The sequence below is a fragment of the Ursus americanus genome, chromosome 7 (genome assembly GCF_024610735.1).
Source record: "Ursus americanus isolate L20-20 chromosome 7, mUrsAme1.1.p, whole genome shotgun sequence".
Lineage (NCBI taxonomy): Eukaryota > Metazoa > Chordata > Mammalia > Carnivora > Ursidae > Ursus > Ursus americanus.
Window position 1 is genome coordinate 58,289,642 of NC_142133.1, and position 24,886 is coordinate 58,314,527.

General features: G+C 34.6%; 1 long non-coding RNA gene across 1 annotated transcript in view; it reads left to right on the plus strand.

Annotated features, from left to right (window-relative positions):
- The window catches only part of LOC123799744 (uncharacterized), a 77,788-nt gene that overhangs the window by 11,304 nt on the left and 41,598 nt on the right, over positions 1-24,886 (plus strand). The window contains exon 2 of the long non-coding RNA XR_006781684.2: positions 4,659-4,756. This is a non-coding gene — a long non-coding RNA (uncharacterized LOC123799744). The remainder of the gene's footprint in view (positions 1-4,658; positions 4,757-24,886) is intronic.

The window sequence follows — 24,886 nt, forward strand, 5'->3', positions numbered from 1 at the left end:
TTTTGATATTTTGATGATTTCATTTTCATCAGTTCAAGGTATTTTCTAATTATTTTGGTGATTCTTTCTTTGACATATTTATTTAGAAGTGCATTGTTTCATGTCCACATATTTGGGAATTTCCCGGATAGCTTTGTTAATTTCTGTGCTAATTCTCTTGTTGTCAGAGAACATACTGTGTATTTGAATCTTTTAAAATTTATTGACTTGTTTTATAGTCCAGCATATGGTTTGTCTTGATGGCATGTGGCATGTTCAATTGAAAATAATGTATGTGCTGCTGTTCTTTGGTAAAGTGTTCTGTAAATAAATGTCAGTCAGGTCAAGTTGTTAGAATGTGTTGTTCAGTTTTCTGTATCTTCACTGATTTTCTGTCCAGTGTTTTATCATTACTAAGAATGTGAAATCTCTAATTATAATAATATATTTGCTTCTTTCTCTTTTCAGTTCTGCCAATTTTTTGCTTCATGGAATTTTAAAATTCATGTTTGAAATTTATGTTTAGGTACATAAAATATAAAATTATTGTATGTTCGTTAGGAATTGACCCATTTATCATTATGGAACATTATGAAATATTCTTTTTAATTCCTGTTAATATTCTTTGATTTGCATTTTCTTTTACCTTACTATTGTTACTATAGTTCCCTTAATGTTAGTGTTTGTACAGTCCATCTTTTTGCATCATTTTACTTTTATCCTGTTGGATCTTTTACTTACAAAAATTCTTAAAATGTAGACAGAATGTAGTTCATTATTGCTTTTAGTTCAGTCGGATAATCTCTGATTTTTAATTAGAGTGCTTAGACCATTTATACCTAAGTAATTTTAACATAATTGGACTTAAATTTATCATCATGCTATTTGAATTTTGTTTATTTTTCTTTATCTTTTAGATTAATGAAATTTTGTTTAATTTGTTAATATTTGTTAATCTTCACTACTGGTTTATTAGCTGTACATCTTTGTATATCTTTTTGTGACTACTGTAGATTTTATACTATATATCTTTAACTTAACTATTTTAAATTATATGTATGACTTAAAAACCATGAAACATTTCCATATACAATTTCCCTTCCAATCTTTTGTACTTTTATTATGGTACATTTCATATATGTATAGGTATAGGAATATGTTAAACCCCACAACATATTTTTGTTTTAAAAAGCCAATTATTTTTAAGATTTTTTTGAAAAAAATGAAATAAACATGTTTTTATGTTTACCTGAATATTTACTATTTTGGTGGGGTCTTTTTCTTTCTTTTTTTGTCACCTAGTTTTTCATCTGGTATCATTTCATTGTGTCTGAAAGTTTTCATCGACATTTCTTTTAGTGAACACTTGCTGGCAAAACATTCTTTCAGATTTGTTGCTTGAAAAGTCTTCATTGCTTAACTTTTGTAGGATATTTTCACTGTGTTCTAATTTGACAAGTTTTTCCCCCTTCATTTCATCAGTTCTGGATCACTGAGTTTGATGTGTCTGTGGTCATTTTTTTTTCTTCTGTCCTTTTTTCCTATACCTTTTCTCTTTATTGCCAGTTTTCAGTAACTTGATTATAATGTGATGTGGTTTTCTTTGTGTTCATTTGGTGTTTATTGATCTTCTTGAATCTGTGGGTTTATTGTTTTCACTAAATTTGGGAAACTTTTGGGTGGTTTTGGAATTTAATTTCCTTAAATATTTTTCTCTCTCCCTCTTCTTTCCTTTCTTCTGGTACTCCAGTCACATTGTGGTTACGTGTCTTGCAAATAAGCACATGTCACTGAGACTCCTCTTATTTATTTTTTTCAGTCTCTCTCTTTCTTTTTTTCCTCTTACTGTATTATTTTGGGTAGTTTCTGTTGTTATGTCTTCAGGTTCACTGATCTTTCTTTCTAAGTGTCTAATTTGGTGTTAATTCTTCCTAGTGATAGTTTCATTTCAGATATTTCATCTCTAAAAGTTCTGTTTGATTTTTTCTTATATTTTCTATTTCTCATTATGTTTTTCTTTAAATCTTTGAGCATAATGAACACATTAATAATAATGATTTTAGCATCCTTTTCTGCTAATTCCATTGTCATTGCCATTTCTTTGTCTGCTTCTGTTAGTTGATTCTTCTCCTGGTTATAGGTTACATTTTTCTGCTTTTTCACATGTCTGGTGATTTTGATTGGCTGTTGGGCATTATGTTTGTTTTTATTTTTTTAGTATTGGACTTGTTAAATATATATGAAGAATGTCCTGGAAGGCAATAAAGTTGCTTACAGGTCATTTTGATGCTTTTGTGATTAGTTTTCAAGCTTTGGGGGTGGGACAGTTATAGAGCAGCCTCCATTCTAGCTTTATTACTAAAGCATGATTCTTTTGGGACATTTACTGAATACCCCATATATTAACAACAAGGTCTTTCTATTTTGGCTGGTGGGAACACAAATTATTTCTTGCCCTGAGTGGGCACTAGGAATTACTTGCCTACGATTACCAGCAAGTTTTCTTTCCCTGAAAGTTATTCTTTGCAGGGCCTACCACAAATATGTGCAGATTTGTATTCAGCTAAAGATTCAAGAGGACTGCAGTGCATATCTGGACCTCTTTCTCTTCATAGCTTTCTCCTCGCTGGTATTCTACAGTCCTGTCCCTCCTCCCCCATTTGAGTTTTCTTGGCCTCATTGAACTTCTGTCTCCTCTGCTAAGAAAGATGGCAGTCTCTGTTTGAATTTCCCTTCTCTGTTGTCCAGTCTTGAAATTGCGTATAGGCAGAAAACCAAGGACTCTTATTTTCAGTGACCATAGCTCTGTGCTATCTGCTTTCTAGCAACTAAAAGAGTAATTTCATATATTCAGTTTACTGTTTTAATAGTTTACAGTAGAAGAATTATTCCGGCATTATTGTTCGCTCATGGCCAGGCAGGGTTTGAATTTCTTTTTTTTGTTGTTTTTTTTTTTTTTTTTTAGAGATTTTATTTATTTATTTGACAGAGATAGAAACAGCCAGTGAGAAAGGCAACACAAGCAGGGGGAGTGGGAGAGGAAGAAGCAGGCTCATAGCAGAAGAGCCTGATGTGGGGCTCGATCCCATAACGCCGGGATCATGCCCTGAGCCGAAGGCAGACGCTTAACCGCTGTGCCACCCAGGCGCCCCCTGAATTTCTTTTTAAAGTAGATTTAGATATGTTTTTCTGCTGTGTAAAATTCTGTTTATTCCAGAATGTCAGCCACAGCAGATTTAGTATGCATGGAAATAATAATTTTATCTTATCAAAAAAAAATCATTTCCAAAACTCTATAAGAAATCTAAAGGTCAGATTATGAATATAAATGTACTTTGAAAAATAGCCCCCTTTTTCCTTTCCTGCTCCATTTTGATTGCCTGTCATAATCTGTGATTGCTCAGTCTATTAATGGTCCAGTTCAGGTACTACATGGGCACAATGAGTTTAAAAGTATTTGAAAAGATTATAGTATCATTTTCCTTGAATAGGTTATAATCTAATTAAAAATCAAGAACACAAACAGAATCATTAAATATAAAACATGAAGTACTAGAATTTTTCAGAGTATGGAGAGAATTTCAGTGACCTGGTCTTAACATTGGACAGTTCCAATAGCAGTCCTCTATGTGAGTCAGTCACTTTACATTTCCATGCTACAACCAAGTAATGGTTTACTCAGAAGTGCCTCAGAGCAAGTGAGGCCTTAGGCAAAATTCATGCCCTAAATAGATTGCATTCATCATCTAAGAATAACAAGCTTTTCTCTTTTTTGCATAATCTTCTCATATTCATTTCTACTCATGGACATTTATATGCTAGGTATAATTATGTGTAATTTATATTTTCAATTAATCTGTATTGCTTATATTTTGCATATCCTTTTGTCTACTAAATTCTCATAACAGACATAGAGTTCTGCAAGTGACCTTTTGGTGACCAGAGCTTCACTGGGTCCTCACTGGTTAATTTTCCTTGCGGTTTGATTTCTCTATCACTCAAATATAATTGCAGCAGCCTTGCAGCGAGATAATGCTGTGTACATCTTATATTTTACATGTTAATAATAGTTCTTGTTTTTAGTAAATATCTGAGACCATCTACTTCAGTGGAGTCTGCAAATGCAGTGTCAAATAGTACAGTTCTCTGTAGAATGGCTAAAGATATGTGTACACACATTAATGAAGAGGGAACATGCTTACCAGCCCCTGAGTGGTTCCACTTTCTTGGGTTATCTGGGGAGGGATGTTCACTATGATTTAGTTCAAGGTGAGTGGTTTTGGAGGCAACTACACGTATAAAACACTGAGAGTCATACCATTTACTTTTTGTAGAGCTGCTTACCAGAATGAATTTTAAAATTAAGTAAAAAAGATGATATCAATTTCCATAATTTGAAGTTCCTTTAGCAGAAAAAGTCTCTCTCAGAGGCTTTTGCTTTAGCTCAGGCTTCAAACCTGAGAACTGAAGAAGTTAGTAAAGAAAGGAAATTTGTTAATTAAAAAAAGGAACTAAATTTATGTGGATTTTAAGGCACATGATGGAAAAGTTGGATAGAAGGGGTAAATAGAATACCTCTACGAAATTAATTTCCTGATTGAGGAAAGAGAACCACAGTGATCCCTTCTCTGGGTATGCATCTCAATTAACTCAGTTATGTTCTATAATTTTATTTTCAGTTGCCATGAGGAGAGAAGAAAGTTAATGCTGTTATCTACAAACTTAGGAGAAGAACTGATTTTATTTCTGACTCTATCAGCCAACTGTGTGACTTGAGGTAAGTCACCATGACTCTGGGACTCAAGCTTCCTATGAAGGGGTTAAACTAGATGAGCCCTAAGTTTTCTTTCAACTTATTTCATGACTTTATAAATTTTAAATTGGGGGGATAAAGCTCAGAAATTTAAAAATAACTGTGACTGGTGAGGATTAATGTTGCATCTAGCCCCCAAATTTGTGCAAACAATGGCTCTAGGGGATGAACCATGAGTGGTTGTAATCTTTCATCCTGACATCAACCTTAGAGGTAGAGCACGTGTCAGCTGTTCATAATCTCCATTGATGGCACTGTGGTGTATAAGTTCAGCCAATCCCCTTCAAAACTTACTTACATTTGTTGTCAGTACCTACCTCTTAGGGATTAAGAGTTTCATAAGATTATTGTCCTCTGTATAAAGAAGTACTTCCTTTTTTTTTTTTTTGTCCTAAGTTTACCTTGCTCTGTTTTGAGAAGCATCTTTTTTAAAAGAGACTCACCCTAGTCTTTCACATTTTGAAAGTCAAATGTATGCTTATTGTAGTCATACATCATTTTGTATTTTAAGGATTTTAATGTGATTAGCATCCTGTGGTTTTGCCTTTCCAGGTTGAAGAGTTTTACTCTTTCATTCCTTCTTGAATTGCTGGCTATCTTCCCTAGCTCTATTCCTACTCTGAATTCTTATGATTGCTTTAGTTTTCTTTTTCTGAAAATCTACCAGTTCCATTTTGCATTTCTGGAAGTACAACAACAAAGAGATGTATAGGGTTATAGAGGAAGAAGCAGATGGGAAAGGCAGTGTATTTTCTTATATTCTTGCAAACGGTCCATGCCTTGCTGGACTTTTGGGTTACAGAAACATCATAAGTCTGGGTTTTCAAGAACCCATTCACTATTCACCAAGTTGAAATAATTTTTTTTAAAGTGTGTATTTATTCTTTGTTTTATTTTTTTTTCCTGTTTCCCTCCTTCCTTCACTCTTTTCTCCTTTCTTCCCTCCTTATTTATTCTCCATCCCTTCTAACCTACTGTTGTTTAAACAAGCCAGTCATTTGGGTGATGGGGTTTTAGTATGGGAAAATCTATCTTCTAGTACTTACTACCTCAATTTTAGTTTAAGACAGGAAGCATTAAGGAATATTGTTACGTACTACTACTGTATGTTCACTTCCTTTAAATTACTGAAAATATAATAAGCCTAACTTAAATATATAGCATCAAAATAAATAATCAAACTATAAGGCCAAGATTTCCTGCAAAGCAATGGGGAATGCTGAAGAGGTTCCCGAGGAAGAAGAAAGTAAGAAAGGGCCTCAGAGATTCAAACTAACTAGAATTAAAGACACCTAAGCTTGAGTTATTTTGTTGCCCATCTGAGATGTATTGCTTTGTTGCTCTCTCTTTATTAAGGTTTAGTTCTATTTCAAATGCTGTCACTCTAAGTTTATGTTTCCTTCTTTTCCATGATTCCATCTTAACCTGTATCAGCATCCATTTGACTCATCTTGTACATGTGCTCAGCCTGATGGTCAGTAGGGATACAGAACCAGCAGAAGAGGGCAGCATGCTAGTTTACTGAGCATCTGTTATATGTCAGGCACTTTACTAGGCACTTTATTGTTTCATGAAATCCTCACAACATCCCTGAGGGAGAATTGTTACAGTCTTTCTTTTACACATGCAGGTGAAAGCAGCAGATTTGGAATTTGAACTGAAGTTCTACCTTGCCAGTAAGCAGCTTTTGAACACCTCCATTAGCTGTGGCATTATGAGACTGTTAGAATCACGATTTTTCATTTTTTAGTTAGCTTTTGTTTGAACATTACAGTATACAGCTATTCTCTTCATAAGGCATTTTTCTTTATTCTTATTTTTTAGAAGACTAAAATTTATTATAGAATTGTGTAGATTAGGCAGAATGGCTTGAACTAAGTCTTATAAAATGAGTCCTTAAGGATATTGAAAACATACTGTGCACCCATCTGCTATTCTTCCTGTAAATAGTGTCCATTGCCCTCAGATAGTCAAGAATCAAGGTTGCGTGTGTGTGTTTCTACGTTAAGGAAGCCCTCAGAGGCGGCCTTACTCTATCTGGCCTAGTTTGTGTTGTAGTTGTTGATAATGATTTTTAATATTTTTAGAATAGTGTCATAGATTAATTTGCAACTGTGGGAAAATTCAGAGACCTCATAGTAAGTGGTTTTCTCTATATATACCTAAATCTCTAAAGATTCCAGAATTGATCAGGAATGGCATATGATGCAAATGAAGAAAAAGGAAATAAAATAAAACAAAGTTTCTTTGTAGGTCTCATTTGAAATAATCTTTTGAAATTGGAGTAGAAGTTTATTTTAAAAATATCTACTGATGAACATGCATGCTTCTCATGTTAATAAGTTATCAGTTAGCTAATTTTATAATTGTACATGGTCTGTCAAACACTGAATTTCCTCAGTAGGAAAATGCAGTACTTTCCTTCTCAGGGGCCCTCAAGGGGAAAAGAAGTAATTACTGTCAATGGTCCTTCACTCCCTAAGTGCCACAAGTTGCAAACCCACTCATTTGTAATTCTAGCCACAGACTCTCTTTCTCAAATTAGTTTAGGTAATAACTGGATGCTGACAGAATGCTTATTTAAAATCATCACTAGAATATATATATAAATTATCTTAAGTTATCTTAAGTTACTGAAAGAGGATTGGAACATTATAAGAAAAAAACAATTGAAATGATAGGCATGATGGGGTTCAATTTTTTTGTTACTCCTTCTAAATTCAGTACAACCTGTATTTATGTTCCTTAACTGGTAGTCAACTTTTGAGTGATTTGACTCAGCATGATAATACCACTTAATGTTTCATCAGCCATAACATATAAAGACTTGAGCTACAGCAGAAACAAAAAAAAATAATTCATATTTTTCACTAAGGTCTTTTAAAGATATAGTCAAATATTTAACAAAGTAGGTGTAAAAAGTCCAAACCTGGGTTTAGGGACTAGAGTAATTCTTAGAGATAAAAAGGTCTGGTTCTTCTTGGTCTACCCCGGGTTTCCATAGAGTTGATTATTTTGGTCTCTGGTAATCAAATCACTTACTTCTTGTCTGCCTTTGGTCTCTTAATATATTTTTTAAAGACTTATTTATTAGAGAGAGAGAGAGAGAAGGGAGGAGCAGAGGGAGAGGGAGAGAATCTCAAGCAGACTCCCCGCTGAGTGGGAAGGGCAACATGAGGCTTGATCCCATGGCCCTAAGATCATGACCTGATCATGACCTGAGCTGAAATCAGGAGTCAGACACTTAACTGACTGAACCACCCAGCACCTCTGGTCTCTTAATATTTTATATGCCCTAAGCCTATTTGGAAATCTGGTGAATCCTATGTATCCCTTTCTCAGAATAATGTTTTAAAATCCATATAATAAAATACATAGGATTGCAGTGGAAATCAATTATATCGAAATGCAATTAGCAAAGTATTAAAAAACAAATTTGTGAGGTAGTAATTGTGTGCTTCCTTATTAATGCATTAAATAATACTATCTAGTGGTGAGTCTAATAACTACCATCATTTTGAAGCTGTGATCAACATATACAGTATATCAAGATTTCTGAGACAACTGTAATGGGGTATGGAAATTCTGTTGATTTCTATTGATGACAAAGTTACAATTATTGTTATATATTACTGTTTATTTTTTTACATCCATAGTTGAAGAAAATAAGGAAATCTTTTCTTTTTCTTTTTCTTTTTTTTCCATCTAAGTTCATGCACTGCTTAAATTCTTTCCAGGCCTTGGAGAAGGCAGCATCTTACTAGAGATACATTTCATGAATTTCATGCTTCAAAGTAAATAAAAGCACAATATGCTATAAGTGTAAAAGAAGCATTTAATTATAATAAACTTAAGGATGGGAATGGGGATTCTTCAGTCACCAAGTCAGTCAGTTTCTCTCTTGTTCTCTCTCCCACTTCCTACCTGGCCTCTTATTTTTGCACTGTCTTTGTGACTTCTCTGTTTTTTTCTCTGCATCTAGATTTAATTCTATGTGCATATGGCCACCCATGCAGCTCCTCAGTTAATTGTTCCTCAGTTCAATGACTAACAGATACTGTTTCAATGAATCCTAATTCCATATTTTCTAGGGACAAAATCTAATTGTTCTAACTCGAGTCTGTTGTCTCCTTTTTCAGTAACAACAGAGGAACAGGGTCATGGAATATAGACCTAACTTCTGAGTCTTGTACTTTCAAAGTGGATGTATTGATAGTATTCAGAAAAGCATATTTATGGGCTGGGCTAATAGTCTTCAAATTTCAATTCAAAGTGATTGAATCAATCCTCATAGACCTGTTAGATCTATGCTCACATGCCATGTTTTACTCTTACCCTACCACAGATCACATGCTGGAAATACAGTTTCACCAATAACTTGGTTGATGTACAACAACCAAACAACCCAAACCAGGGCCTTCCATTCTCTTCCATTCTCTTCCATTCTGTTCCCTTCTATTCCATTCCCATAGCCATGAGCCAACTGCCAGCCAACATGCTAAGCTTTGAATATAGGAATCAAAATGAGTATGGCCCTTTCCTGAAGGCTCTCAGAGTCTAAGATTAGGGAGAGATACTTAGAAGAAGCTACTTACATGTAGCTCATAGTAGACTCTGAAAGTGACCTAAGAGAGGAGTTATAACAAAATGAGAGGCAAATAATAACCAAACGCTAAGTTGTTGAGCCTCTAGGGAGGTTTAGCATAAAAGCCATACAGCATACTTACTATTGTAAAAATGCATTAAATGTTGTTGTTGTAGGTGCATCCACTATTGTCAGTATTAGCATGAATTCATCTCATAACTAATTCATATAGTTGGCTCTTAGAAGATTGCACATTTCAACTTGGATGCTTATAAATCTGGAGATACAAGGTAGTGTTCCGGAGGGTATAGAGTGGTACAAATAAATATGTCACATAATCCCAAATCATCAATTTTCTTTGAAATTTCTGGATACAAAAAATAGAGCTCACTTCATGGTTACTGTTTTAAGAGACCCAGTGATCACTGCAATCTAAGTCAACTGGTAAGTATTTCTACCTCACAAAATTTCTGGCTGTTCTTTTAAACTTGAATCTGTTTCACACATATGGGGCAGTTCCACTGCAAATATAATACCACACAGTGGATACTTAGGTAAGCAAAACCAGTGGATTTTAGGAGCTTGCTATGGGCTAGGGCCACCTATACTGTTAAGGCGTTTGTAAGCATACTCTTGAACATAAATCCTGAGCTTATTTGGGATTCTTCTGTCAGAAGGAATAGGATAGGTTGTGCTGCTGTAAGAAACAACTTGTAAAGCACAATGGCTTCTGTATAAGTTTTCTTTTGCTGTATAACAAATGACCATAAACTTGGTGGTTTAAAACTTAACATTAATTATCTCACAGTTTCTGCAAGTCAGAGGTTGGGGTTCTAGATTCTCTGCATGAAAGTCTCAGCAAGTTGCAACTAAGGTGTTAGCTGGGGCTGTGGTTTCACCAGAGGCTTGATTAGGAAAAGATTCACTTCTAAGCTGTCTCATTTTATTGGCAGATTCTACCTCATATTGGCTATAGCACTGAGGCTTCAGTTTCATGTTTGAGGCTACCTTTCTCTCCTAGAGACTGCCCACTGTTCCTTGCCACTGGGCTTCTCCAACACAGTTCGTTGTTTCATGGTAGCTTACTTCAGGGCCAGTGAGGGGAGTCCCTGGTTTGTCTGCAAGTAAAACACTTTTGCATGTATTGTAGTATCATCACAGAAGTGACCTCCTATTATTTTTGCCATATTCTATTGGTTAGAAGTAAGTCACACCTACACTCAAAAGGCGGGGATTACACGAAAGCATGAACAATAGGAGATGAGCCGTATTGGGCATCACCTTAGAGTGTGTCCACCAGAGCTTACAACAATACGGGTTTATTTCTTCATCATATTTATGTACATGTTCACTGGGGACAGTCAAGGACCAGGCTAATGGAGACTCCATTTTGACAGGTGTTTCCTTAATCCCTGCAGCAGTGGGAAGGGATATAACAACTTGTGTACTGACTCTGAATGTTTTTGTCTTAAAAAGTGACTGATCACTTCTGCTCACATTTCATTGGTCAAAGGAAGTTGGGTGGCCCTGCCTAAATTCACAGGGAATGGAGAAATATGGCACCACCATATGTTAGAAGGAGAGAAGAGGAAATACTTGTTTAACAGCATGCATGGCTGCTGTACCTTCTTACTAAAGGAGAAGGGAGCCAGTTCCAGCTGACTTCTTAGCACCTGCATTTGACTTCTGGGTCTGCATTATATTTACCTCAGTTCAAATTCCCCACTCATTTTCAGTGTGAAAGTCTATTTATTTTTGATCCCAGATGGCAGCTGATGTCACATCACTCTTTTTCTGAATTAGGTTCACTAATAGTAAGAATTTGGGGGCTCTAAATCTGCTTATGCTGTTGAAATTTTTTCTAGTAAAGCATTGCTATAAATTGCTCCCTGGGTCTGATTTTTGAAAAAGATTTCCAAGCACTTTGCTGAATGGTTTATTTAAAATGTCTCATATGTCTTAAAATATTTCTACCCCATTCCTTTCCTGTTTATGGTCAGAAATTTGAATTGCATTCTAAAATTTCTCCACTTTCTTAAATACCCATTATATGCTATTGTATTTGCAAGATAGTTTCACTGGTGGCTTTGGGACCATATGTTACATCCTCCCAGCTTTCTAATAACTGTTATTTCTCTATTCTCAAGACCTGTGGCTGCACTGCAACATTTCAGGAGCATGCTTTCTCTTTGGCTCCAAGTTCTCCTCTGCAAACCCTGAATATATGCTCTGTTAAAGCATCTTGTTTGCAGTTGCTTGTAGCCTTGTTTAGAGATTCCAGTACCTGCCAGATAGACACTAATATAATAGCAGTCCAGGTTGCAGATTCCTCTCTCAGTGGGTGAAATAGGAAAAGGAAACTCAGCTTAAATATATGTGCAACAGACTTTTTTTTTTCCCCTTGTAGGAAAGATTTCTTCAATTTCTTAAAGCATGGCGTGTCAGTTAAGCTGTGTTAAAAACAACCTCTAGTCAGCTGGTTCAGGTGGGAGTTTCCTAAAACTGCCAAGTCTGATAAGTTCACACCCCACTTTTTGTGTACTTAGCTTTCCATTTGACCCCATTCAGCAGTGTAAGTAGTAGTTTCCAAAACTTTGTTTTGGTTTTGAGGTGTATTCCAAAAGCAATCAGGACTTGCTCCTGGTGATGCTCTACATCCTTATTCAGTTCTTTGAATAGGTTTGAGGCAAGGCAAGAACATCTACAACCTTGATTATGCTCGAGGGTAGATGATTACATATAGCTGGACAAATCATGCTAGATCACAAGATCCAAGACATAGAGTCTAAAATGAAATCCGAGTGACTACAGGCATAAGAGAATTTTATAAACTTGCTTCCAGTCCCGTACATCTAATTACTTTTATTTTCGTATCTTTCTCTTGGCTGTCACCTGACTGCATCTATCCTTTCAGTCATAATTTCACCCCTGTGGCATGAGTGCAAAACTTCAGCTTTCACCAGTTTCTCACAAAATCTTCTGGCATGCGGTCATTTCATGAATTTATTCCTTCACATGGGTGAAGCAAAATATGGGTGTGATCACATTTTAAATTATGGGTACCCCATCATCCATCACCATTTCCCCTGTCTTTTGCTCTGCTCCTTTGTATGCCAGAGGAGAAACCAGCACATTCTTTTTCTTCTGTAAAAAAATTGTGGAATAATTCTGCTCATACTCAGGCCCCCCAAGGTTTCCCTTTGTATCTGGAAAGACCTTGTGTGTTAATTTATGTCTTAACAAGGACAGCGTACTTCTTGAAAGATGTCACAGGGAGGGAACTTCTCCTCTTTTTACTAGGTATAATTATAATTATATTTATACCAAATAACATATGGTAGATATGAGCAGTGTAGTAGAGGCTTTGGGAACACAGACAGTTGGTTCTCATGTGGAAGGGTGGAATAAAGGAGTAAAAGTGAGATGGGAAATGCAGGACTTGGACATGGCAGAAGTGAGGGCATCTGTGATTATGATGTATTTAAAGAAAGATGAATAAATGGCACTGAAACAAAGGATAGGAGAAACAGAAGGGGATTGTTGGGAAATACTAGAAAGGTAGATTGTTGTACCTAAGAAGAGTCATTCTGTTTTTGGACATATAAATATTGTGAAGAATCTTCTGGAAAATTTGAATAGACTGCAGAACTGAGTCATTATCCTCAAAGCTTTTCTCTCCTTAAAATTTCTGCTTCAAGTGGCAAGTGTGAATTTCAAATTTTGTAGAACAAAGTAACTAAGCAACAAGATGGAACATGGTAAGTTAAGAAACAGTGACATTTGATTTAATATTTCATAATAGTGCATATTGTACTTAGGACTATATGGAACATACAAAAGTAACAGAATCTCATATTCTGAAAATTCACTCCATGTGTATTAAACCTTAGTAAACCAATAAGAGTTTGCTCAAGCATTACCTGACAGCCAGAAAGAATGATTTCCTCTCTTAAGCTTAAATGTGAAGCTTAAATTTTATGGGATCTAACTGAATTGAAAAACTGCTTCTATTTTAATATATTTTACTATAGAAATGTGGATATTTTGTGAAGTAAAAAAATGCAGGGCATTGAGGGAGCATTGACCAGAAGTAGAGAGAGGGGGACATCTTCTGTCTCTCATTATTCCTTTTTTCTACCCTCTTTATTCCTTCCATAAATAGGTATTGAGTGTTTGCTATGTGTCAGGGACTATGGAAGGTGCTGGGAGACAAATTGGCAATTGCAATACTGTGGTATAAATATTCTTAGGAAAAGGTGTTCTAGAAGTACATAGGAGGAGCCTAAACCCAGACTTAAGGAATGAGGAAAAAATTCCAAAGAAGTTAATTTTAGGTAAAAACGTGAAGAATGAGAGATGTAACAGAGGGTTGAAGAGAGAATTTTGAATGTTGAAAGGATTACTTAGAGTTAGCTTCCAAATAAGTAGTAAATTTATAAAACGAAACAGTGTTATGCTTTTAAATGCAATTTATAAATTTTGAAGTAGTTTTCAGAAATATATTAAAATATCAGTAGTCACATTGATTTGTGATTTCTCATGTTGATAAACTCAAACTGAACATACCAACACCACCCTTAAGCAGTCAATCCTATTTATTACCTTAGTTAATCAAATTTTCTTAAATGTAAAAATGTTATAAAGAAAATAAAACAGACAGACGGTTTACAATTTTATACAAAGAAGGTATGGAAGGCTTTTTGATGAAAAAAAAATTTGAGCATTGACCTGAAAGAAGTGAGGAAGAGAATCTTAAAGATATCTCTGGAGAAAGCATTTCAGGAAAATATAACATTATATGCAAGAACAAGCTATTCATGTATGTGAAAAGACATGCTTTTTGAAGGTTAAAAATGCATATTGTAATCTATCTAGTAAACACTGAAAGTAAAAAAAAAAACATAGCTAAAATGCCAATAGAGGGCATACATGAAATTTTTAAAAATACTTAATTTAATGCATCCTACTGACCCCCCCAAAAAAGGCTTGGAAGGAAGAGCAAAGGAGCAAAGAACTATAGGACACATCAAAAACACCAACTTAACTATAGATATCTCAATAATTAAATAGATATACATAAGTTAAAGATTGTAGTTAAAAGGCAGAGATTATTAGGCAGCATCTAAAAAATGATCTACATGTTGATTGCAAGACATTTTAAGAACAGACACCAAGACACAGGCAATTCTGTAAATTAAAGGACGGAAGTATAAACATTCCTTGTAAACACTGAGCATAAGAATGTTGATGTGACTGTATTAATATCAGATAAAAATGTCAATCAGGAATTTATATTAATGTTAAATAGGTCTGAATCTAACATGAAATTTTCTAAAATTCTTTAACCAAAATTGTCAAACTAAAGGGAAAAATTTGTATGGAACCACAAAAGAACCCAGATAGCCACAGGAATCTTGAGAAAGAACAAAGCTGGAGGTATCACAATCCTAGATTTCAAGATATACTACAAAGCTGTAGTAATCAAAATAGCATGGTACTGGCACAGAAATAGACACATAGATCAATGGAATAGATTAGAAGCCCAGAAATAAACCTGTGCTTATATGGTCAATTAATGACAAAGGAGGCATGAATATACAATGGAGAAAAGATAGTCTCTTCAACAAATGGTGCTGGGAAAACTGGGCAGTTGCATGCAGAAGAATGAAATTGGACCACCTTTCTGCACCATACACAAAGATAAACTCAGAATGGATTAAAAAACTACATGTGAGACCTGACACCATAAAACTCCTTAAAGAAAACACAGACAGTAATTTCTTTGGCATCAGCTATAGTAACATTTTTTGTAGATATGTCTCCTTAGGCAAAGGAAACAAAAGCAAAATTATACTATTGGGACTACACCAAAATAAAAAGCTGTTGCACAGCAAAGGAAACAAAAAGGCAACCTACTGAATGGAAGAAAATATTTGCAAATGATATATCCATAAGGGATTAATATCCAAAATATATAAAGAGTTTATACAACTCTACACCCCCTCCCAAATAGGCAGAGAACATGAATAGACATTTTTCCAAAGAGGACATGCATATGGCCAACAGACACATGAAAAAAATCTCAACATCACTAATCATCAAGGAAATGCAAGTCAAAACTATAATGAGATATTACCTTATACCTGTCAGAATGGCTAAACTAAAAAACATGAGAAATAATAATTATTGGGGAGAATGGAGAAAAAGGAATCCTCATGCAGTGTTGGTGAGAGTATAAATTGGTGCAGCCACTATGGAAAACAGTATGAAGGTTCCTCAAAAAATTAAAAATAGAATTACCATATGACCAATAATTCCACCCAAAGAAAATGAAAACACTAATTTGAGAAAACACTAATTTGAAAAGGTATATGCACCTCCGTGTTTATTGCAGCACCATTCACCGTAGGCAAGATGTGGAAGCAACGCAAGTGTTCATTGATACATGAATGGATAAAGAAGATGTGAGATACGCACACACACAATGGAATAATTCTCAGCCATAAAAAAAAAATGAGATCTTGTGATTTGCAAGATCTGGACCTAAAGGTATGATGTTAAGTGACATAAGTCAGTCAGAGAAAGAGTATGATGTTAAGTGACATAGTCAGAGAAAGACAAATACCATATGATTTCACTTATATCTGGAATTTAGAAACAAAACAAGTGAACAAAGGAAAAAGAGACAAAGGGAAAAAAAGACACTTAAATACAGAAAACAAACTGGTGGTTTTCAGAGTGGGGGAGGAGGCGGGGATGGATGAAATAGATAAAAGGGGTTAAGAGTACATTTATCTTGATGAGCACTAGGTAATGTATAGAATTGTAGAATCATTATGATGTTGTACACTTGAAACTAATAAAACACTGTATATTAGTGTTACTTCAGTAATAACAACAACAAAATGAAAGGGAAAATGGACAAATCTACAATATTATTTGGAGATTTTGAAAGCTCCTTTTTCAGAAACTGATTGCATGAGTTCACATAGACCAATTAATATATAGAAGAGTAGATTGCAGGATCAATTAAATTAACCTAATTGACATTTTCAAAACACTACAAGAAAACAGAATATGGATTCTTTTCAAATAAATATGGAATTTTCCTGAAAATAGACCATGTTCTGGGCCATGTAAAAAGACTCACTAAGTTTCAAAGTTGAAAATAATATACAGTGAAATCTCTGACTGTTAGTATAATAACCTAGAAATTAATATCAATACAAAATTGATAAACACCCCCAAATATTTCAAAATTAAACATACTTTCACATAACTCATGGATCAAAGAATACACCAAAAGATAAAGATTAATTTAAAACTATTTTTAGCTGGGGTGCCTGGGTGGCTAAGTCAGTTAAGCATTAGCTTCTTGGTTTCTGCTCAGGTCATGATCTCAGGGTTGTGAGATGGAGCCCAGCGTGGAGCCTGCTTAAGATTCTCTATCTCCCTCTCCTTCTGCCTCTCCCTGCCACTTGCACACACACTTTCTCTCTCTCAGAAAAAAAAAAAAAAAAAATATATATATATATATATATAAAACTATTTTTAGCTGAACAATAAAATGCACACATGCACACGTCCCTTATCAAAATAGATACAACTGAAGCAATCCATAAAAGGAAATTTATAGTTTTAGGTGCGTATTTTATGAAAGAAGAAAGGTATGAAATGAATGATCTAGTCCCTTACCTGAAGAAGACACTAAACATGGTGCCTGGGTGGCTCAGTTGGTTAAGCATCTACCTTTGGCTCAGGTCATGATCACAGGGTCCTGGGATCGAGTCCCATGTTGGGCTCACCGCTCTGAGGGCATCTGCTTCTTCTTCTGCCCCTCCCCCCCACTCGTTCTCTCATTCTCTCTCTGTGTCTCTCTCAGATAAATAAATAAATAAAATCTTTTTTAAAAAATGAAGACAACACTAAACAGAACAAAGCAAACCTAATATAAGTAAAAAGAAATATGAATCAAAATCAATGCAATAGAAATTTAATAGTAGAGAAAATCAATAAAGTCAGTTACTTGTTTGAAAAGATCAATAAAATTGATAATTCTACTAACAAGACTGACCAAGAAAAAAGAGAAAAAAACCTTCAAGAAACAGATTACAAAGGTGAATAAAATAGGGAGCATCACCAGAGCTGTTAAAGAAAATAAGACGATATCTGAATAATCTCATAACATGTCATGCAGTAATTTACAGGAAATTTATATTCCCTTAAAACACAACTTTTTATAACTTTTACAATAAGAAATGGAATTTTTAAATTGTCTTATATCTATTAAAGAAGTAGAATTTTCACAAAGGAAATGGTAGTTCCAAATGGCTTCACTATGAATTCTATTAAATATTTAAGGGAGAAAAATCATACCTGTATTTTACAAATTCTTCAGAAAGTAGATAAAGATGATCATTCCCCAGTTCATTTTATGAAGCCAGAATAACCCTGATATCAAAATAAGACAAAGATATTACATAGAGAAAAAAACTGGAGACTAATATTTCTCATGAATATAAATGCAAAAATCCTTAACAAAGTATTCTATTGATTACAATAGAACAACAGTATATAATAGGGACCATTAGTTACGACCAAGTAGGTTTTATCCCAGGAATTCAGATTGGCTCATATATGAAAATCAATCAGTATAATTCACCACAGTAAAGGATTATGAGAGAAAAATCACACAATCACTTTATTTTTTTGTTTGCTTTCTTTTTTTTATTATAATAATATTTTTTTATTATATTATGTTAGTCACCGTACAGTACATCCCTGGTTTTTGATGTAAAGTTCCATGATTCATTAGTTGCGTATAGCAACCAGTGCACCATGCAAAACATGCCCTCCTTACTACCCATCACCAGCCTATCCCATTCCCCCACACCCCTCCCCTCTGAAGCCCTCAGTTTGTTTCTCAGAGTCCATAGTCTCTCATGCTTCATTCCCCCTTCTGATTACCCCCCCTTCTTTATCCCTTTGTTCTCCTGCCGATCGTCCTAGTTCTTATGTTTCATAGATGAGAGAAACCATATGATAATTGTCTTTCTCTGCTTGACTTATTTCACTTAGCATTATCTCCTCCAGTGCCATCCATGTTGCAGCAAATGTTGAGAAATCGTTCTTTTTGATAGCTGAGTAATATTCACACAATCACTTTAATAGAGCAGGAAAAGTATTTGCTAAATTCAATGACAATTTATGATGTAAAAAAAAATCCCAACAATAAACCATGGTTGGAAGGAAACTTCTTCAAACTGATAAAGAACACCTATGAAAACTTGATGGCTAGTATGAACTCTAATGGTCAAAATTAACCTTTTTTCTCTTAGATCAGAAGCAAAGAAAAGCCTGCTCTCATTTCTTCCCCCTCCATGTTGAAGTAGAGAGCCCAAAATGCAATAAGTCAAGAAAAAGAAAGTTTGAAAAGGATGGAATAAAGCAGTTATTATTCAAAGGCAAGCAAACTGTACATGAAATAGTCAGAAGAACCTGTAAAACCGCTATGAGATAGTAAAGGAATTTTGTAAGAATTCTCAATACAAAGTCAACACACAAAAATCAATTATTTTCTTTAAATTTTCAAAGTATAATCAAGGAATAAAAATTTAAAATATTCCCTTTGCAATAGCATATGATGCTTAGGAATAATCTAATGACAGTTACTTTAGACTTCTATACCGAAAACTACAAAACATTTCCGATAGATTAAAACTCTAAATAATGAGAAATATATATCAGGCTTATGGATTAGATGACTTAATACTGTTAAAGTGTTAATTCTCCCCAAACTGGCATAAAAATTCAACAAAAACCCAGTAAGACTGCAGTAGGAGTTTTTTTGTTTGTTTTGATAAAAAAATTTCTCTAATTTTTTTTTAGAATCAAAATGATTCTAAAATCTATGTTAAAAGGAAAGGGAACTAAAGTGACCAAATAATCTTGAAAGAAAATAGCACATTTGGAGCTTTTACTTTTATTTCAAAACTTGCTATAAAGATATATAATTAAGATAGTGTGACGGTGATAACATAGACAAGTAGATCAAAATACACAACTGAGAGGCCATAAATATTCCCACAAGTAGGGCAAATGACTGTTGACCAAAGTACCAAAGCAATTGGATGAGAGAACAGAAAATCTTTTCAGCAAATGCTGCTGGACCAGTTGGTTGGGAAGAGGGGAGGAAGACTCTCCACCCTTAACCTCACGTCATACACAAAAACTGACTTGAGTTGAATGATAAATTAAAATGCTAAAGTTAAAACAATGATACTTCTAGAAGAAAAACCTAGAGGAATATCTTCACAATCTTGGGATAGGTAAAAATTTCTTAGAGACCACACAGAAACCAGTAACTAAAAAGGAAAAATAAAAAAATAAATTAGCCTTCATAAAAATTAAAAGTTTTGTGTTCAATCTGAGCAATAAAATAAATAACAGTAGTATTGGATTATAAACCAGATAGTGGAATATATATTCGTGAGTGTGCACTGATAGAAATAAAGAATGGAAGAGAAGAATTACAACTCATAAATGAAGATGAATGACAAAAATAGAACATCATTAGAACATCACAGTAGTGATTACTACAACCAAGTTCCACTAATGCCAAAATAAGTGAGGAAAATTTTAAGCAGAGACAACCTATCTGGTTACTCTTAAAGTAACCCCCGCCCCAAATATTTATAAATTTCAGAGCAAAAAGTAGTATCTTTGGAGAATCCTGGTAGACACTACTTTAAACTAAATGATTAATGTTAGTATCATTAGTAATACATATCAACATCATGTACCCCTTGAAAAAGTCACCTCACCCTGTGGTATTCTTCTTAATAATGTATACTCTCAATTTCATTATGAAATTGAGAGAGAAATTCTACAAAATACATGACAGGCGTACTTCAAAAGTGTCAAGATTGTGAAAAACAAAGACACACTGTCATAGAATGCAGGAGACTTAGGAGACCTGACAACTGAGTGCAATATGGGACCCTTGATTAGATTCTGGAACAGAAAAAGGACATAGATGAAAAAACTGGTGAAATCTGAATACATTCTGTACTTTAGTTATATGCTATTATACAAAATTAATTTCTTAGTTTTGATTACTGTTCAGTGGTTACACAAGTATTAACGTAGGGGGGTTGGGTGAAGGGTAGATGAGAACTGGTGTAGTATTTTTTTTTCAACTCTTCTATAAGTCTGAAATTATCTCAAAAGAAAATTTTAAACAAAACAATAGTGACCAAAACCAAAAATTCATTTCCAAGTCACTTCTCTGTAAGAGCAATCTTACTTCCCTGGTCTATCTGTGTAAACGATTTCATTTTGTACCTATCAATGGGACATTTTGAATATATGCCGTATCCATAGCCTCTTTTGAGGAAGGTAGCCAGAGAGAGTTCTCTGAGTATGGTGTAGGTAATTTGACATATGACTTAGTAAACTTCCTTAAAAAATACAAATTTTGACTAATTTTTCTCTAATTAGGCAAAACATTTTTCTTCCCCTTCAGCACTAAATGTTGCTTCTCCATAGAAAATTTAAAGACATTGCACCATAAGTTCAGCAATGTCTTGGTTTACATTAGTGTCCATTTGAATATCTAATTTAAGAAATGTTTGGTTATACGAATGATAATGAAGTCTTTTGCTGAAAGAGGCTCTCAATGTGTAATTTCATGTACCAATGGAGCAAAAGGACAAAGTATCCTGAAAGGAGCGGGAAATTGTTAGTTAGACCCCTGAAATCAAATTGTATAGACAGTTGTCTACTCTACGTAGCTGTCTACGTTGAGCTTAGTCTTTATAATATTTTAAGAATTTTTTAAAAAATTTTATGCCTTTAGGAACAAAAATACTTCAATATCAGAAACTCAGTTCAGCATGTTGTCTTTGCAGCCACACTGTAATGATCTGTGAGCGCTCTTGAGACAACAGTGTTGATAGTCCTGACAGAGTACATTGGAAAGTTCACAATGCTAAATCACAGTAATAGCAAAGAATAAGGATACAAATCAAGTGAAACTAGTAAAACAAAGTGAATAACAGCAAATGCGGCACATAGGTAAACTTCCTTCTGGACTGAAAACAGAAGCAAATTAGTAGACATTTCTAACAGTGTCCTTGAGTGAACTATTTGATTCACAAGGTCACATCTTCGGAAATGTTATTGAAGGTGCGTGATGTTTATTCATTTTCATGTTTCCTCTGTCATTCTCAGTAGTGCCAACTAATGATCAGTATGTCCATTATCTTTTTCTTGTAGCTGCTTTTTAGCCAGGGAAATAAAAATACTGCACTGAAGTCAGAGATACACCTTCACCCCATATTACAAAGCTGTGAACGCTTGTTTATTTAGTGATTTTCACTATTGATAAATATGGTGTTTGGTCCAGTATTGGTAGCAATGCTTCCCTTGTCATTGTCATTAATTATACACTGTCAGGTACCATGTACCTAAAGAACATGCGGTAGTATTGATACTTTGTGTTTGGAGGTGTTTTTTCTTGAATTCAACTTCCCTTGAAAAAGAGACCTACTCTGGGACTATGGAATAAGCATGCTTTATTAACTTCCTAAGACCAGTGGGGAACAATTTAAAGAACTGCCGACTTCCTTCAGCAAGTTTACTGAGCTTCTGTTTCTGGTGACCAGGGTTGGAATACTTCGCATGTTCGTTTCATGGCCCTCAAAGCAGGTTTCTGTAAGACTGGGAAGTGGAAGGGCAGATATACATAAAAGAGCATAGAAGGCCAAGGTTCTTTCCCAGGTTGTTTTCTTACTACTTACTAACTTTTAAAACTGGGCAATTTATTCACCCTACTCTTTACTTTAACTATTTTTTTAAAGAAATTTATGAAGGGTTACCTAAGTATTCCACATGGATATTACAGGGATCTAGTATGAGGTAGTTTTGCAAGAAAAATACAAACGCAGGGTATTCTTCTTATACCGGTTAGTGTTATTATCACTCATAGTAAACAAAAATTTCTTTGATACTTGATTTCTCCTCTTTCTCTTTAATTTACCTCACTGAACACCATTTTCTTTTTCTTTCTTTCTTTCTTTCTTTTTTTTATCTTCAGGCATCTGGTATCCTTGAGTTCACGTATATATTTTAAAAATTCTAAGTTACACTTTCCTGTGCCTCTAACTTGCTCTCCCATACAATTATTATTATTATTTTTTTACTTTTCACATTTTAATGTAATACAGATACTCATCCAAAGGAATGAGGCTAAAACATTAGATTTCATGTAGGATGAGACACTTTCTAGAGATGGGACACAATATATTTTTCCTAGGTCTCTGAATCAGGTTTTATTTATAATGTTAACAGTTGTCAGATATTTTGGGAGAAGACAAATTAATTTGTCTTTGATACATTTTTAAGACACTTTATGTAAATCATTGAGCTGACACAAAACAATGGCTGAGAAACAGCTTACAAACTTGGGAGATGAGATCTATTGTGCAGATTTTACTCACAGGAAGTCTGTGAGCATAATGAGGTTATAAATTCCTCACTTTACAGATGGAACAGTTGGGTCCAAAGAAGTTGAGTAAGTTGTTCAAGTGGCAGACGGCCCTATGGAGGAGCTGAGACCTGACACAGATGTTGTTGTTTCTCCATAAGGAGTCTAAAGGAGGTGGCAGAGAGCAGACCTCTGTTCCAACTGGAAAAGTTCTGTTTTATTTGGTTTTGCTTTTTCTGTTTTTTATTTTGAGGGTTCCTAGAGATTTTGTTTGAGAAAAATAAGAGTTCAAATGCAAATAGTTATCAAACCAGTTGATTAGGTGGAGTGTGCAGTCATTGTTCCCAGTCATATCCCTGCCTTCCCTTATATATACATCATTGGTGATGATTCCATTAAGAAATAGAATAGGCACATAGCGTTAGGCAAGTTAGTTTAAGGTGGTGGCTTTCAAATATTTTGACTGCAATCCACAAAAGGAAATAACATAAAATCAAGGTGACCCATTATAAAACTACAAACACAGAATAGAAACAAAAGTACTATAAAGCAAAGACTATAAATTCTGGTATTTTTATTCTGTTCCACAAAAGATCGATTTTATTATCCAGTTTGGAAAAGAGAAGTGTAAAGAATTAAAAAATTCTTTTCAACTTCCATCATGTTTACTTCAATAATTAAGAGGTTATGACAAAAAGAAGTAAATATTCTAGACTTAAAACTGATAGATGACACCATCTGATGGGGGGAACTTTAAAGCAAAGGGGACTTTATCATCATCCCCAGGATTAATCTTTTAGTGTGAATTACTTGAAACCCTAGTGGTCTCCCTACGTACTGCACTAGAAGTTGTTTTGTGTTTGGATTTTCAAAATTGACTTCAGTAACAAAGATATTTGTAACATGGGTTAGGTTAAATTAAGTGACATTTGAGGTAGGAATCATTTCTTTGTGCAGATCTAACCATTTTATTCCAAAAATATCAAACATCCAGCAGGGTTAGAGAAAAAATAAAATATACGTCATCATAATTAACACTTTGGAGGCTATGCTGAGTTTTCCTTGTGGTTGTTGAATGCTTCATGAAGAGGTGTTGGTGACCATTTCCCATGCTTCCCCCACCTTTCTTTCCTCTTTCATTTAGTTTTCTCACATTTTTTCCTGTACCCATTCTTCTATTCTCTTCTTTTCTTTTTTTTTACTTTCTCTCCACTGTGTCTTACATTTAGGCATAATTGTAACTTTATCTGCTTTTAAATGGCAAATTAGTCTAAAATGCTGAAGATACCTTGAGGGGTCAACTACCAAATCTCAGAGAGAAGGCTGTAAATTGTTTAATTTTCATTAGGAAAGGAAGTGCCTTTTTTTACACCTTTATTATAGCACTAAGCAGTCATCACTTCTTGCCTTACATTATAAGTAATTGTCTGTTTCTGTCCCCTCCCAACATATTTACCAGATACATAAATTAATGAGCAAAGATTCAACTTAGAAATATTTATACTTGTTTCCAGATATTTTCAGATTCAACAGAGGTACAATATACATATATTACAGAGTTTAGTCAAATCAGCAAAACTGAAAATGATAAATACTTAGCAAGCTAGCTGACATTCTTCTATGCTGGGCTCCAGGCACACACCCCTAGGCACAGATCTCCTTTCAACTGGGCTGGATCTGGGCCTTAGCATCCCCCCTGACATGGCATTTTAGGAGGCGTGATTAGTTCATTAGACTTGGCATTCTAAATATTACATGCTTGCTATCACTCTCTTAATGGAGATGAATTTAGATATGGAAAATTACTTTTGTCTGGAGCTCTGGTTAACACTGAGGAAATTGCAAAAGACACAGATAAGTGAATTGTGGCCAAAACAAAGAACTGCTGGAGGTGGCATCTGTTGGCTCTCTCTTTCTCTCCTGTTACTAACTTGATTCTGCTTTCTTCCTTTTGTCCATATTATTTATAAAAATATGAGAAGCCTTTTTCTGGAAGTGTTGTCTTGGGGACTCTATCATACCT